The sequence below is a fragment of the Marmota flaviventris genome, chromosome 4 (assembly GCF_047511675.1).
Source record: "Marmota flaviventris isolate mMarFla1 chromosome 4, mMarFla1.hap1, whole genome shotgun sequence".
Taxonomy (NCBI): domain Eukaryota; kingdom Metazoa; phylum Chordata; class Mammalia; order Rodentia; family Sciuridae; genus Marmota; species Marmota flaviventris.
In genome coordinates this window covers 122954576-122969162 of record NC_092501.1, presented here as the reverse complement: position 1 = coordinate 122969162, position 14587 = coordinate 122954576, and positions in this window count along the sequence as shown.

Here is a 14587-nt window from a genome sequence, read left to right as displayed (position 1 = left end):
TTGAGCCCCTTCTTGGAACAACAGCTATGAAAGCAAGTGCCTTGGGAGTTTTTTGAGTGACAGCAGCCAGGGTTTGACCTCCTGATGCTAAGGTGGGCTTTCAACTTCATCTGACTTATGTTAACAAGCTGGTTCACCAGATGAGTTGCAACTCCTGAATCATCATACAGTTCCCAGCTCCAAAGAAGCAAACAACCTAGAAATGGAAAATAGCTGCTCATCCATCCAACCAGGAGCCTGGTTCAATGTCCCATGCAGTAAAGCATTCCTTTGGTGAAGGATTTCCCTATGTTTGGGTGTTTCTCAGTAGAAATGCTGATTTGTTCTTGTCTGTTGGTCCATTCAGCTTATGTATCCCTTCAAAAGCATCCTACAAAATGCCATGGTAATCTTATTGATTTAACAGCAGAGTATGAGATTCAAAGAGGAAGACACTTTCAGAAATATGGTGGCAAATGCAAAACTGACCTTTGCTTAATAAAAAACTGTTGCTTTCTTGTGGTGAACCACATTGTCTCTGGTGATGTTTTGAATATGATTTGTGTGTCCCCCAAGGGCTAATGTATTGAGAACTTGGTCCCCAGTGTGATAATGTTGAGGGATTATGGGGCTTTTAAGAGGTGGGGCCAAGTGGGAGTTCATTAGGTCACTGGGTGTACTGCCTTCAGAAGGAATTAAGGTTAGTCTCATGAAGTTCTGAGTTAATTCTCACAGGAGCAAGTGGTGATGATAGAGCCCTTCCCTTCACTCTGGCCTCCAGTCTTGTATGTGATCTCTCTCTTACACACCCACTCCTGTCATGATGCCATCCTCCACAGGGTGATGCTACAGGGACCCTCACCAGAGCTGATCTCTTTATGGACTTTCATCCTCCAAAACTGTGGAGAGCAGTGATAGAAAATGGGAGAGCAGTGTCTGAGACTGGGGTCTCTGATGACCTCATGGCTGTGGCAAACCTAGTGTCTGGGAATGTTTCTGTGCAAGGATGCGTAGCTGCAGTGGCAATTCCCTGCATGAGAAGGCTCTGTGGAAGAGTCTTATCAGCCTTGATCTTGATCTTGATCTCAGACACGTAGTTCCTGGAAATAGAGGAACTCTCCTGCTGGACAACCATGTGTTTCACCAGTTCCACTACTTCAGAAGCTGACCGCTTAATAGTAACTTTAAACAACGGGACTTTCTTGAGAGCTACACAAAGCTCCTAAGATTGTAAACTGTAAACTGCAACTGCGGAAAAGCTACATACATGTTTCTAGCCCTGTAACTTTCTGAGTAAAAAGGATAATGCTTGCATATTCTTTAACCTGATAATGAGACATACATAAATAAAGATGGATGGCATAACTCTTTAGATCTGCTTCTCCATCAGAGAGAAGCAATCCACCTGATCCCAGCCATTTTATCTTCAAAATCTGCATCTGTGAGTCTTTGTTTTGTAATCCCCCATCATCCCTCACTGGTACCTGCTAGATTGGCTGCATTGGTAACGGCACAAAACTGACCTAACAAAGCTCCTTTTCTTTATAAGTTATAAAGCTTCAGGTATTTAGTTATGAAATGAAGAATGAATTAATACACCATCTTAGGCTTTAAGTGTTTTTTCTCTGTACTGTCCTGATGTAATTTGCATTCAATACCTTATCAACTTCCTGCTAATCTTGACTTCATGTTTACATGCCCTTCCTTTTAGCTAAATATATTTCTTACTATTTTTAGTAAGGTTAAGGCCCTGGGCTTGGGAGTCATATATCTCAGATAATTCCCACTCCACCACTTTCCAACAGTGTGACCTTAGACACATTATCATTTGAGATATGAGATTGCCACATATGTAGATCAAAAACAGTCATATATTAGCAATTTCTTATGGTTAACCTTAATTCCTCTACATTTTAGTTTCTTCCTCTGGGTAAAGAGACAAAAGTAAAGAATGGACTTTTTTGGAGTTACTTTGAAAATCAAATACTGTCAAGACAGTATGGATGCTAGGTACAAGGTTATTGTAGCTGTTTTTATCATGGCCAGTATGGATGACAATTAGGAGCCACAATTTCTGCTGAATCTGGTAAAATAGTCATTGTGCCAAATTTTGAGGCTCCAATATATTGTCCACTCTTTCAATGTGGAAATATTCACTTGTAAAGTTTGCAACATACCAAAAATCTGTAATCTGAATTACATGTTCTTAGAGAGTTAAACATTGAGTTAAATTTTTAAATCAAAGTTGCCATCATTGAGAAGGCATTCTCACTATATCTAAGACCTTGCAAAAAGAACTCTATGTTGTTTTAATTTCTGTTTATTTGGTCCTTGGGGAGGTTGAATGTTTTTCTGTATTTTTATTGGTCATTTTTATTACAATCAGAACTGTTTGGAACCCAACCAACTTGCAGAAGGAGGGAAGGTGGGGGGGGGGGTCTCAGGCAAACATTCTGAGTGTCACCACTTTCCTTTCCCATATGAAATATTTCCTACCCTTTCTCCCCAGGGTCTGAACCAGCTCACAGTATCTAACCTTCTTTCCTATAATAACTTGTTTAACTGAAACCTTCTTGAATCAATATCATAGGTGAGACTCAAGCTGAAAGGACAGAGGAAACTTGGTCCTAGCTCTTGGGTCTTCTTGGGTCGCAGACTTGTTGAAAAACAAGAGCAAAAGACAAAGGCAGCCACATCTCAATTTAAAAATACTAGCATTGAGCAAACAAATAATATCAAAATACTAGTGTTAACCTTTTGCACCAATATTTAAACCAGTGGATAGTAATTCCTATGAGGTGTACCTTTTAATCCAAAGCAACAAGTTGATCCTGGCACCCATTGACAAAGTTTCTTTCCTAATCTCAAGAGAGGGAGAGAGAAGGAAAGAGAGAGAGAGTAGAAAAAAAAAAACATCATATAACCACTTTTCCTCTAGGAAAAAACTTATTTGCTGGTGGGAATCTTTGAGTTGCATGACATTTGTGTTAGCCATGGCCCCGAACAATAGTTTCATATAATAGGAGCATCTAGTGAAACTAATGAATGAGTAAATGCTAAATTAGCGGTTAGTGGTATCAGCTGTAACTACTAAAAATGTTCAGAAAATAAAGAGGGATTGTGAGCTGGAATTCAATGTGTCTCCACTGAGTGATCCCAAAGGAGGTGTCTCTTCTCTGTTCTGCTTCTGTATTTGTTTCTATTCTATGATATCTGGCCCTTTCTCAGAAACCTTTAGAAATGCCTAATGATCTTAAGGAAATTTAGACTTTCAATCTAAAACTTCAAGATTCTGGACTCCATAATTTACACTCCCCATGATACCAAACTTTCCCCACTCCCAGTGCTGAACATATGGCTCTCGTTCAAGCAATCCTCTGAAGGAAATGATCATGTATCACCCCAAATAAATGATTCTTCAACATAAATATTTTTGGGCTTAAAGCAATTAAAAAGCAGCAAATGGTGGAAGACCTTTACAACCCCTCTTCCTTTCCCACCTAAAAACATTATATAAATTCTCCTTTACTGACCAAGAACTTTCAGCTCAGAGATGGTAGCTGAAGAATCAGCAAACACACCTTCCTCCATTAGCTTACTCCCATATATACATCCCCATAGTTTCCTATCTCTGTTTTCCTTTGTTTTGTCATTTCTGTAAACTTAATTGTTTTAAGACATTATATAAACCAGTTTTAAGCCATTGCTTTTGAGTTTTCTACATGATGTATGCATTATATCATGCATTATATATATTCCTCTACATTAATGTGTGCATTAATAAAATTGTTTGGGTTTTTTTTTCTGCCTTTTGTTACTTGGGTCTGTTTTAATGGTGAATTTATGAGGGCTAAGAAATTACATTTCCTCCCCAATACCTCTTTGACTTCGCCCACTTCTCACCTCTTGTTCTTAACTCTGAGCTTCCCCACTAACTTCTCTTTATGTTACCGAATCCCAGGCTAGAAAGGGACCTAACTTTGAGGACTCCCAATAGATCAGGTCTGGCCACAAAAAATCAAATGGAAAAGGTAATTGTGAGGTAGAAAAGAAATTTATTTAGTATAAACATACTGGGGAGGACCAGGAGAACCTACCATCCTCAGCCCTGACTTTGAGAAGCTAAAAAGAAATTTGGGGTTAAATAGGGGAAGAAGTGTATGTAGTCCAGCAGTCTTGGTCAGACTGTGGTCTGGTTGATCATTATCAGCAATAAGAAGTTGCTTGAGGTAGGGGTGGGGTTTGAGGGGAGTTTCCACTGTTATCTCAGGATGTTTATTGCTCGGATTCCAGTTGTTCCTGGAATATAAGGTGACAGCAGGACAGAATGACTAAGGAAAAAAGGACAAGTTCAAAAGGCAACAGGGAGTTCATTTTAGGGCAATGAATGAAACTTCTAGGCACCTCTCTGGGGGTCTGAAACAGGACACTGGAAAACCTGATGGCTGATAATCTATTGATTATGATGTCCCTAAAAATCTCAAAAATCCCATCATTACTCTTATTGTGGTGTCTTCAGCTTTGAGAGGGAAGGATTACCTGTTTAGATGCTCAAATGGAATCTGACCCAAAGTTTAAGGAAGCAAAGGAGACAGATGCAAAACCAAGACAGAGATGCCACGCTTTTACCCAGCTTTTGGTTAATGATTGGACATCTTCCAGGCAAAGTGAAGAATCGGTGCTTCTAGCCAAAACTGCCAAGTCCCTATGATACTTTCATGAATGTTGAGACTCCTTCTCCTCCTCTTCCTTCCCCTGAATCTCCACATTTCCATCCAACTCCATTTAGCTCAGGTCACCCAATCCTTCAAACTTGACACAGCTGACAATCATGAAAATGGTGGTGGCCTGGAATTTTGTTTTGGTGTGGTGGCTTGGTTGCTTCCCTGGTTTGCTTTCTCACACAGTTCCATTGTGTGTTCCTGACTGCCCCAGTAAATTTAAAGCTCCTCAAGAACAGAAGCTGTGCCCTCTCTGTGTTCTGATGTTCCCCGTGGTGCTCCATGCTTCACACACAGTGGGTGCCCCAGAGTTGTTACTAACTGATGGGTGTAATGAAAGTTTCAACAGCCTCGTGAACCAATGGACCACAGAGTGGTGTCATCACACTGCTGTTTGTCTCAACCTCGAAACTCTGGGCAGAAAGCCAAAGCCCACCCAAGATGTTGTAATGGTCTTATAATGACACAGTATTTGTTTACAAGCCTCCTTAAGAGAAAGTCAATTTGTAGCATCAAAAGCCTTCTAGACATATTGTCTTATTAGCCCTCCTATTGTGACTTAAGGAACAACAGAACCCTTTACAGTAAAAAAGCAACCACAGCGGGAATGGATCCTGGGTTACATGTGTTCCTTAGCAACAACTGGGCATTTCTAAGACAATTGATAGAGAAGTCTCTAGTTCCCCTACTCCTGGACACTTCCTTTGATTTCCTTGGCCAGTGGTGACCATTCCATTTTTTAAAACTCCTACAGAGTCCATTGTCTGGAGCATGCAAATTGGGCTTTGGTGTTTTCCAGCAATTAGTAAACAATGCTGGCTAATAACAATGATAGTAAAGAAGTTAAGAAGGACATTCCTGTTAATTATCCCCTGAGTCAGAGTTCACAGCCACTTTTTCTTTTCAGTTTTTGCCTAAAAGTAAGTGGGCAATTAGAAAGCAATAATCTTGTTCTTGATCAACAACAGACTCCTGAGATGAAATAAGTGCATCCCCTAAATTCAAGTGTGTGGTACCACAGCCCCCTTTTCTTCCCCCAGGAAATGGAGCTGAAACATGGAAAGTCTCAGTCACTGGGTGGTGATGATATTAAGATACTTAACTTGTTTTTGCAGATCTTATATGTTTCCATGGAAATAACAGTTGGGAGCCAGCAAGTGAAAAATAAAAATTCTGGATAGTCCTCAGCTTCTGGTTGCTGACAGAGAGCCAGATTTCCAAAGGAAATGAAGAATCTTAGAATCTTTGATCTGAAACTATATTATTTACTTTATTAAAATAATAATCCCATGCCTTTTCCCCAAAAAACTTCTATTAATCTTCATGACCTTTAACTAATATTTAGGTCAATCTACAGACCCGGTTGTTGGCCCACTGTGATAAAGGGAATAGCCCTGGTATATGGTCCACAGAATACCCAGGTTCAAATCTCACACAATTTCAGCAATGAAAATGTGGGCAAATTATCTGGGCTCTCAGAGTCTCCATTTCTTTTTATATAAATGGTAAATTATTATTTCCAAGGTGATTATGGCATTAAATGAGGGGAAGTATAAGATACCTTTAGTTTAGGATATTGTGCAGATGATCCATAAATGTACACTGGACCTTAAAGAAAAAACAGAAAAGCACAAAATACCTATTTGTTTCTGTTTCAGCCAATTCTTGAATTCATCAATGTTTTCACCAGGCTGAGAAGCAAACTGCCCTTCAACATTAGGTTGCAATCCCTGACTCCAAATAAACTTCATGACATGTACCAGTTCACTCTTGCTGCTGTAACAAATTACCACAAACTCTTAAAAACTACACAAATTTATTAGCTTATTGCTTCTGGAGATTAGAAGGTTGGCACCTGTCTGATTAGATCCTCTGCTGAGGGTCTTACAAGGCTGAAATCAAGGTATCAGCTGAAACTGCAGCTGATGTCACATTTGGGGTTCACAGTCCTCTCCCAAGATCACTGCTTGCTAGCAAAATTTAATTTTTTTTATCATGTTCACTACATAGCCCTTCTATCTCAAGCCAGTAATGATACATCAAATCCTTCTCATACTTAAAATTTCTCTGCCTTCTGTATCAAGCTAAGAGGAAGCTCTGTTTCCAAGGGTTCATATGACTACGTTGGGTCCGAGCAGATAATTCAGGATACTTTCCCATCTTAAGGTCAACCGAGGAAACGGTGGAAGAGAGGGGGTGGATCCATGCAGAGAACAAAGAAGAGCAGACAGGTAGGTTTTCAACAAGGTAGATGAATAATTAGGTCAGCTGATTAGTAATTTAATTACATCTGAAAAGCACCCTTTACCATGTAGCATTTAAGATTGTAACACGAGGGGTAATGTCCATGGAATCCAAAATTCTGCCAAGCACACATGTGTTATATAGAATAAGAATATAGCATTAGGACTCTACCTGTTACAAATGGAGAACTAAAAAGCAGTGTGAAGTAACTATGGTCACCCATTGTCCAGGAGAAGAACCATCACAATAATCCAATTTCTCTTTAAGTGTTTGGATCTCCATGGCAAGCACACTACCTACTACCCCTCCAAGTCTTATTCTTCAAGCTTATTTTTATTCTAAACATCAGCACCATTTTTTCTTATCTCTTTTAGTTCAATTCAAAGGCAAGAAAAATAAAATTCAGAAAATAAAAATATACCATTATTTTATTAAATTTGTGTGACATTAAAAAAGAAAAGAAAAGAAATCCAAAAGTGAAGTGTATTTACTTTCTCTTCATAGAAACTGAATGGAGACAGATTTCAATCATGTGACTGGCTCCATGGCAGAAAAGTTTCCCAGACCACTCTTCCCAGACCAAGGAAATGCCTTCACACATGTTCTGGAATGCTTGTCAAAAGTCATGGGGCTAGTGAAGCTCCATTCTTGATTCCCCAATCCACAAGGAACAGCATGTTATTTCTGTTCAGCAAATAAGCAGGCTGGGCATGAAGAAAGTCAATATTTAGTGAAAATGAAAAGGGAAAAGTCTAGGCTAAACACATGAAGTCAAAGTATCTCAGTACCTTGCATAAACCATCAAGATGACATAGACAGGCTGAGGCTGCAGCTCAGTCGCAGAGTGCTAGCCTGGCTTGTGTGAGGCACTGGGTTCCATCCTTAACACCACATAAAATAATAATAATAATAATAATAATAATAATAATAATAATAATAATAATAATAAAAAAACAAATAAGGGCATTCTGTCCATCTACAACTACAAAAATATGATGATAGATACTCATGTGCTGGCAGGTCCTCTGAAAGTGCTCACATTTAATTATTCATGAGAAGGAGTATAATATCTCCCTTTAAGCTCTATGCTTCTTGAGGGGGGTCTCAGAGATGTTACCAAGTTTGTAGTCAAAAGGGAACTTTCCCAGAAATGGTTACCTGATTTTGAGCTACCATTATTTCTAGGTAGGTCAAGAAACAAGACCTAAATTGGAAATGTGACCCACTTAGAGAAAATCTCCCCTAAGGTTCCAACACTGAGCCCTGTACACTCTCTTTGAACACTGATGCTCTGCAGTGAGCTGTGTTGTTCCTTTAGGCAAACAGCCCGGGACTGTAAATCTACTTAATGTGGCTTCCTGTGAAGGTGTGATTCACATCTTCCCACTCAGAGCATATCCCCATATTAATGGACAGATGTCCATGGTTCCTTTTAAAAATAATTCTAATTCTTTTGGAAAACAAGTATCCCCCAAATCCCCCAAAGCATTTGCATTTTGGTTTATAATGTGCTCACCAGGGAATGCTCTTGCTTGCTCTGTAAATATTACATTGACACAGAAGCACCTATCTCTAGAGAAAAACCCCTTACTCATAGTATTGCCTATACTTTCTTGGGGTATTATAGGAAAACCAGGTCACCAAAGCTAGAGACTGACTCATCTAATGCTAATTTTCCATAAGAGAGAGAGCAACATCCAAGGTGAAGCAAAGTTTGGATTAACAAAAGCAACCCTAGTGATATTTCATGGATATGGAGGTGGCAGGAGTCAGGGCAGACCAACTGCTGAAATAAACAACTCCTTCAAATCAGTGGCATGTCAAAGGAAAAATATATCTTGTTCCACCCACAGATGAAAGTAGTGTTCCTTGCTAAATGATTCTTGGGCTTCTCCTTCTATGGAAACTCTGTGACCCAGGCTCCATCTGGTCTTCACAATCCCTTAAATCCTCAATGTTTTTGCCATTCAACTGGCAGATGGAAAAAAAAAGTGAGCCATGGTTTCCAAATTGTGCACCAAGCTGCTCTGGGGTGCTGCAATTAATTAATGGGTGTGTCATCAGATATTTTCCCTAAAATGTTTAGGGAAACCCAGTGATATTCAACATCTGGACACTCCAAAACTACTAGCTCAAGGTAGTTTTCAATTTCATCATTAAACCATGCTACATTAATTTTTATAACATTGTATCTTTTTTAACCTGAGTTTTCAGCTATTGCTGTGATTAAAAATAAAAACAACAACAAAATGTCACATGAAAATCAACGTACAACAGGAAATGAGGGCAGTGTATTCAATCAGATTTCCTAGTTAAGGGAGTTACATGTGCCTAAACAGGCATACACATCCCATTAATAAGTAATTGTGGTTATTTAAGAATGAAATAAAAATATCATTTGGCTTTTAATTCACATGTACTATTTTTTAGAAGCACAAAGTTATGAGGACATGAATACTTGTTAACTTGTTTGAATCTAACCATTTCTTTTTTTTTTCTTTTTTCTTTTTTTTTATTGTTGCTTGTTCAAAACATTACATGTTTCTTGATATATCATATTTCACACTTTGATTCAAGTGGATTATGAACTCCCATTTTTACCCCATATACAGATTGCAGAATCACATCAGTTACACATCCATTGAATTACATATTGCCATACTAGTGTCTGTTGTGTTCTGCTGCCATTCCTATTCTCTACTATCCCCCCTCCCCTCCCCTCCCCTCCCCTCTTCTCTCTCTACCCCCTCTACTGTCATTCATTTCTCCCCCTTTTATTATTTTTCCCTTTCCCCTCACTTCCTCTTGTATGTACTTTTGTATAACCCTGAGGGTCTCCTTCCATTTCCATGCAATTTCCCTTCTCTCTCCCTTTCCCTCCCACCTCTCATCCCTGTTTAATGTTAATCTTCTTCTCCTGCTCTTCGTCCTTACTCTGTTCTTAGTTACTCTCCTTATATCAAAGAAGACATTTGGCATTTGTTTTTTAGGGATTGGCTAGCTTCACTTAGCATAATCTGCTCTAATGCCATCCATTTCCCTGCAAATTCTAGTATTTTGTCATTTTTTAATGCAGAGTAATACTCCATTGTGTATAAATGCCACATTTTTTTATCCATTCGTCTACTGAAGGGCATCTAGGTTGGTTCCACAGTCTTGCTATTGTGAATTGTGCTGCTATGAACATCGATGTAGCAGTGTCCCTGTAGCATGCTCTTTTTAGGTCTTTAGGGAATAGACCGAGAAGGGGAATAGCTGGGTCAAATGGTGGCTCCATTCCCAGCTTTCCAAGAAATCTCCATACTGCTTTCCAAATTGGCTGCACCAATTTGCAGTCCCACCAGCAATGTACAAGTGTACCCTTTTCCCCACATCCTCGCCAGCACTTGTTGTTGTTTGACTTCATAATGGCTGCCAATCTTACTGGAGTGAGATGGTATCTTAGGGTGGTTTTGATTTGCATTTCTCTGACTGCTAGAGATGGTGAGCATTTTTTCATGTACTTGTTGATTGACTGTATGTCCTCCTCTGAGAAGTGTCTGTTCAGGTCCTTGGCCCATTTGTTGATTGGGTTGTTTGTTATCTTATTGTCTAATTTTTTGAGTTCTTTGTATACTCTGGATATTAGGGCTCTATCTGAAGTGTGAGGAGTAAAGATTTGTTCCCAGGATGTAGGCTCCCTATTTACCTCTCTTATTGTTTCTTTTGCTGAGAAAAAACTTTTTAGTTTGAGTAAGTCCCATTTGTTGATTCTAGTTATTAACTTTTGTGCTATGGGTGTCCTATTGAGGAATTTGGAGCCCGACCCCACAGTATGTAGATCGTAGCCAACTTTTTCTTCTATCAGATGGCGTGTCTCTGATTTGATATCAAGCTCCTTGATCCATTTTGAATTAACTTTTATGCATGGCGAGAGAAAGGGATTCAGTTTCATTTTGTTGCATATGGATTTCCAGTTTTCCCAGCACCATTTGTTGAAGATGCTATCCTTCCTCCATTGCATGTTTTAGCCCCTTTATCAAATATAAGATAGTTGTAGTTTTGTGGATTGGTTTCTGTGTCCTCTATTCTGTACCATTGGTCCACCCACCTGTTTTGGTACCAGTACCATGCTGTTTTTGTTACTATTGCTCTGTAGTATAGTTTGAAGTCTGGTATCGCTATATCGCCTGATTCACACTTCCTGCTTAGCATTGTTTTCGCTATTCTGGGTCTTTTATTTTTCCATATGAATTTCATGATTGCTTTCTCTATTTCTACAAGAAATGCTGTTGGGATTTTGATTGGCATTGCATTAAACCTATAGAGAACTTTTGGTAATATCGCCATTTTGATGATGTTAGTTCTGCCTATTCATGAACAGGGTATATTTTTCCATCTTCTAAAATCTTCTTCTATTTCTCTCTTTAGGGTTCTGTAATTTTCATTGTATAAGTATTTCACCTCTTTTGTTAGGTTGATTCCCAAGTATTTTTTTTTTGAAGATATTGTGAATGGAGTGGTTGTCCTCATTTCCATTTCAGAGGATTTGTTGCTGATATACAGGAATGCCTTTGATTTATGCGTGTTGATTTTATATCCTGCCACTTTGCTGAATTCATTTATTAGCTCTAATAGTTTCTTTGTAGAGCCTTTTGGGTCTGCTAGGTATAGAATCATGTCATCTGCAAATAGTGATAATTTAAGTTCTTCTTTTCCTATTTTGATGCCTTTAATTTCTTTCGTCTGTCTAATTGCTCTGGCCAGTGTTTCGAGAACTATGTTGAACAGAAGTGGAGAGAGAGGGCATCCCTGTCTTGTTCCAGATTTTAGAGGGAATGCCTTCAATTTTTCTCCATTCAGAATGATGCTAGCCTGAGGCTTAGCAAAGATTGCTTTTACAATATTGAGGTATGTTCCTGTTATCCCTAGTTTTTCTAGAGCTTTGAACATAAAGCTATGCTGTAGTTTGTCGAATGCTTTTTCCGCATCTATCGAGATGATCATATGGTTCTTATTTTTAAGTCTATTGATGTGGTGAATAACATTTATTGATTTCCGTATATTGAACCAGCCTTGCATCCCAGGGATGAATCCTACTTGATCATGGTGCACAATTTTTTTGATATGTTTTTGTATCCGATTCGCCAGAATTTTATTGAGGATTTTTGCATCTAGGTTCATTAGAGATATTGGTCTGTAGTTTTCTTTCTTTGAAGTGTCTTTGTCTGGTTTAGGTATCAGGGTGATGTTGGCATCATAGAATGAATTTGGAAGTTCTCCCTCTTTTTCTATTTCCTGAAGTAGCTTGAAAAGTATTGGTATTAGTTCCTCTTTAAAGGTTTTGTAAAATTCTGCTGTATACCCATCCGGTCCTGGGCTTTTCTTAGTTGGTAGTCTTTTTATGGTTTCTTCTATTTCCTCAATTGATATTGGTCTGTTTAGGTTGTCTATATCCTCCTGACTCAATTTGGGCAGATCATATGACTTAAGAAATTTATCGATGCCTTCATTATCTTCTATTTTATTGGAGTATAAGGATTCAAAATAATTTTTGATTATCTTCTGTATTTCTGAAGTGTCTGTTGTGATATTGCCTTTTTCATCCCATATGCTAGTAATTTGAGTTATCTCTCTTCTTCTCTTCGCTAGCATAGCTAAGGGTCTGTCGATTTTGTTTATTTTTTCAAAGAACCAACTTTTAGTTTTGTCAATTTTTTCAATTGTTTCTTTTGTTTCGATTTCATTAATTTCAGCTCTGATTTTAATTATTTCTTGCCTTCTACTTCTTTTGCTGTTGTTTTGCTCTTCTTTTTCTAGGATTTTGAGATGAAGTATGAGATCGTTTATTTGTTGGTTTTTTCTTTTTTTAAGGAATGAACTCCAAGCAATGAATTTTCCTCTTAGAACTGCTTTCAATGTGTCCCATTCGATATGTTGTGTCTGTGTTTTCATTTATCTCTAAGAATTTTTTAATTTCCTCCTTGATGTCTTCTATAACCCATTGATCATTCAGTAACCTATTGTTCATTCTCCAAGTGATGTATGCTTTTTCCTTCCTTCTTTTATCGTTGATTTTCAGTTTCATTCCATTATGATCAGATAGGATGCATGGTATTATCTCTACTCCTTTATATTGTCTAAGAGTTTCCCTGTGACATAATATATGATCTATTTTTGAGAAGGATCCATGTGCTGCTGAGAAAAAAGTGTAACTGCTTGATGTTGGGTGGTATATTCTATATATATCGATTAAGTCTAGGTTATTAATTTTGTTATTGAGTTCTATAGTTTCCTTATTCAACTTTTGTTTGGAAGATCTGTCCAGTGGCGAGAGAGGTGTGTTGAAGTCTCCCATGATTATTGTATGGTGGTCTATTAGACTCTTGAACTTGAGAAGAGTTTGTTTGATGAACATAGCTGCACCATTGTTTGGGGCATATATATTTATGATTGTTATGTCTTGTTGGTGTATGGTTCCCTTAAGCAGTATGTAGTGTCCCTATTTATCCCTTTTGATTAACTTTGGCTTGAAATCTATTTTATTTGATATGAGTATGGACACTCCTGCTTGTTTCCGAAGTTCATATGAGTGATATGATTTTTCCCAACCTTTCACCTTCAGCCTATGTATGTCTTTTCCTATCAAATGCGTCTCCTGTAGGCAGCATATTGTTGGGTCTTGTTTTGTGATCCATTCTACTAGCCTGTGTCTCTTAATTGGTGAGTTTAAGCCATTAACATTTAGGGTTATTATTGAGATATGGGTTGTTCTTCCAGCCATATTTGTTTATTTCTGTTACTAAACATGGTTTGTTTTCCTCTTTAATTATCCCCCCCCCTTTACTGTCCTACCTCCCACTGTTGGTTTTCATTGTTATTTTCCATTTCCTCTTCCTGTAATGTTTTGCCGAGGATGTTTTGAAGAGATGGTTTTCTAGCTGCAAATTCTTTTAACTTTTGTTTATCGTGGAAGGTTTTAATTTCATCTTCCATCCTGAAGCTTAATTTCGCTGGATACACAATTCTTGGTTGGAACCCATTTTCTTTCAGTGTTTGAAATATGTTATTCCAGGATCTTCTAGCTTTCAGAGTCTGTGTTGAAAGATCAGCTGTTATCCTGATTGGCTTACCCCTAAATGTAATCTGCTTCCTTTCTCTTGTAGCTTTTAAAATTCTCTCCTTATTCTGTATGTTGGGAATCTTCATTATAATGTGTCTAGGTGTGGATCTCTTATGATTTTGCACATTCAGCATCCTGTAGGCTTCTAGGATTTGGGATTCTGTCTCATTCTTCAAGTCTGGGAAGTTTTCTCGTATTATTTCATTGAATAGATTGCTCATTCCTTTGGTTTGGAGTTCTATACCTTCCTGTATCCCAATGACTCTTAAGTTTGGTCTCTTAATGTTATCCCATATTTCTTGGATGTTCTGCTCATGGTTTTTTAACAGTCTTGCTGAGCTGTCTATGTTCTTTTCAAGTTGAAATACTTTGTCTTCATTGTCTGATGTTCTATCTTCTAAGTGTTCTACTCTGCTGGTAGTATTCTCCATTGAGTTTTTAAGTTGGTTTATTGCTTCCTGAATTTGTAGGATTTCTGTTTGTTTGTTTTTATAACCTCTATCTCCCTGTATAGTTGATCCTTTGCTTCCTGGATTTGTTT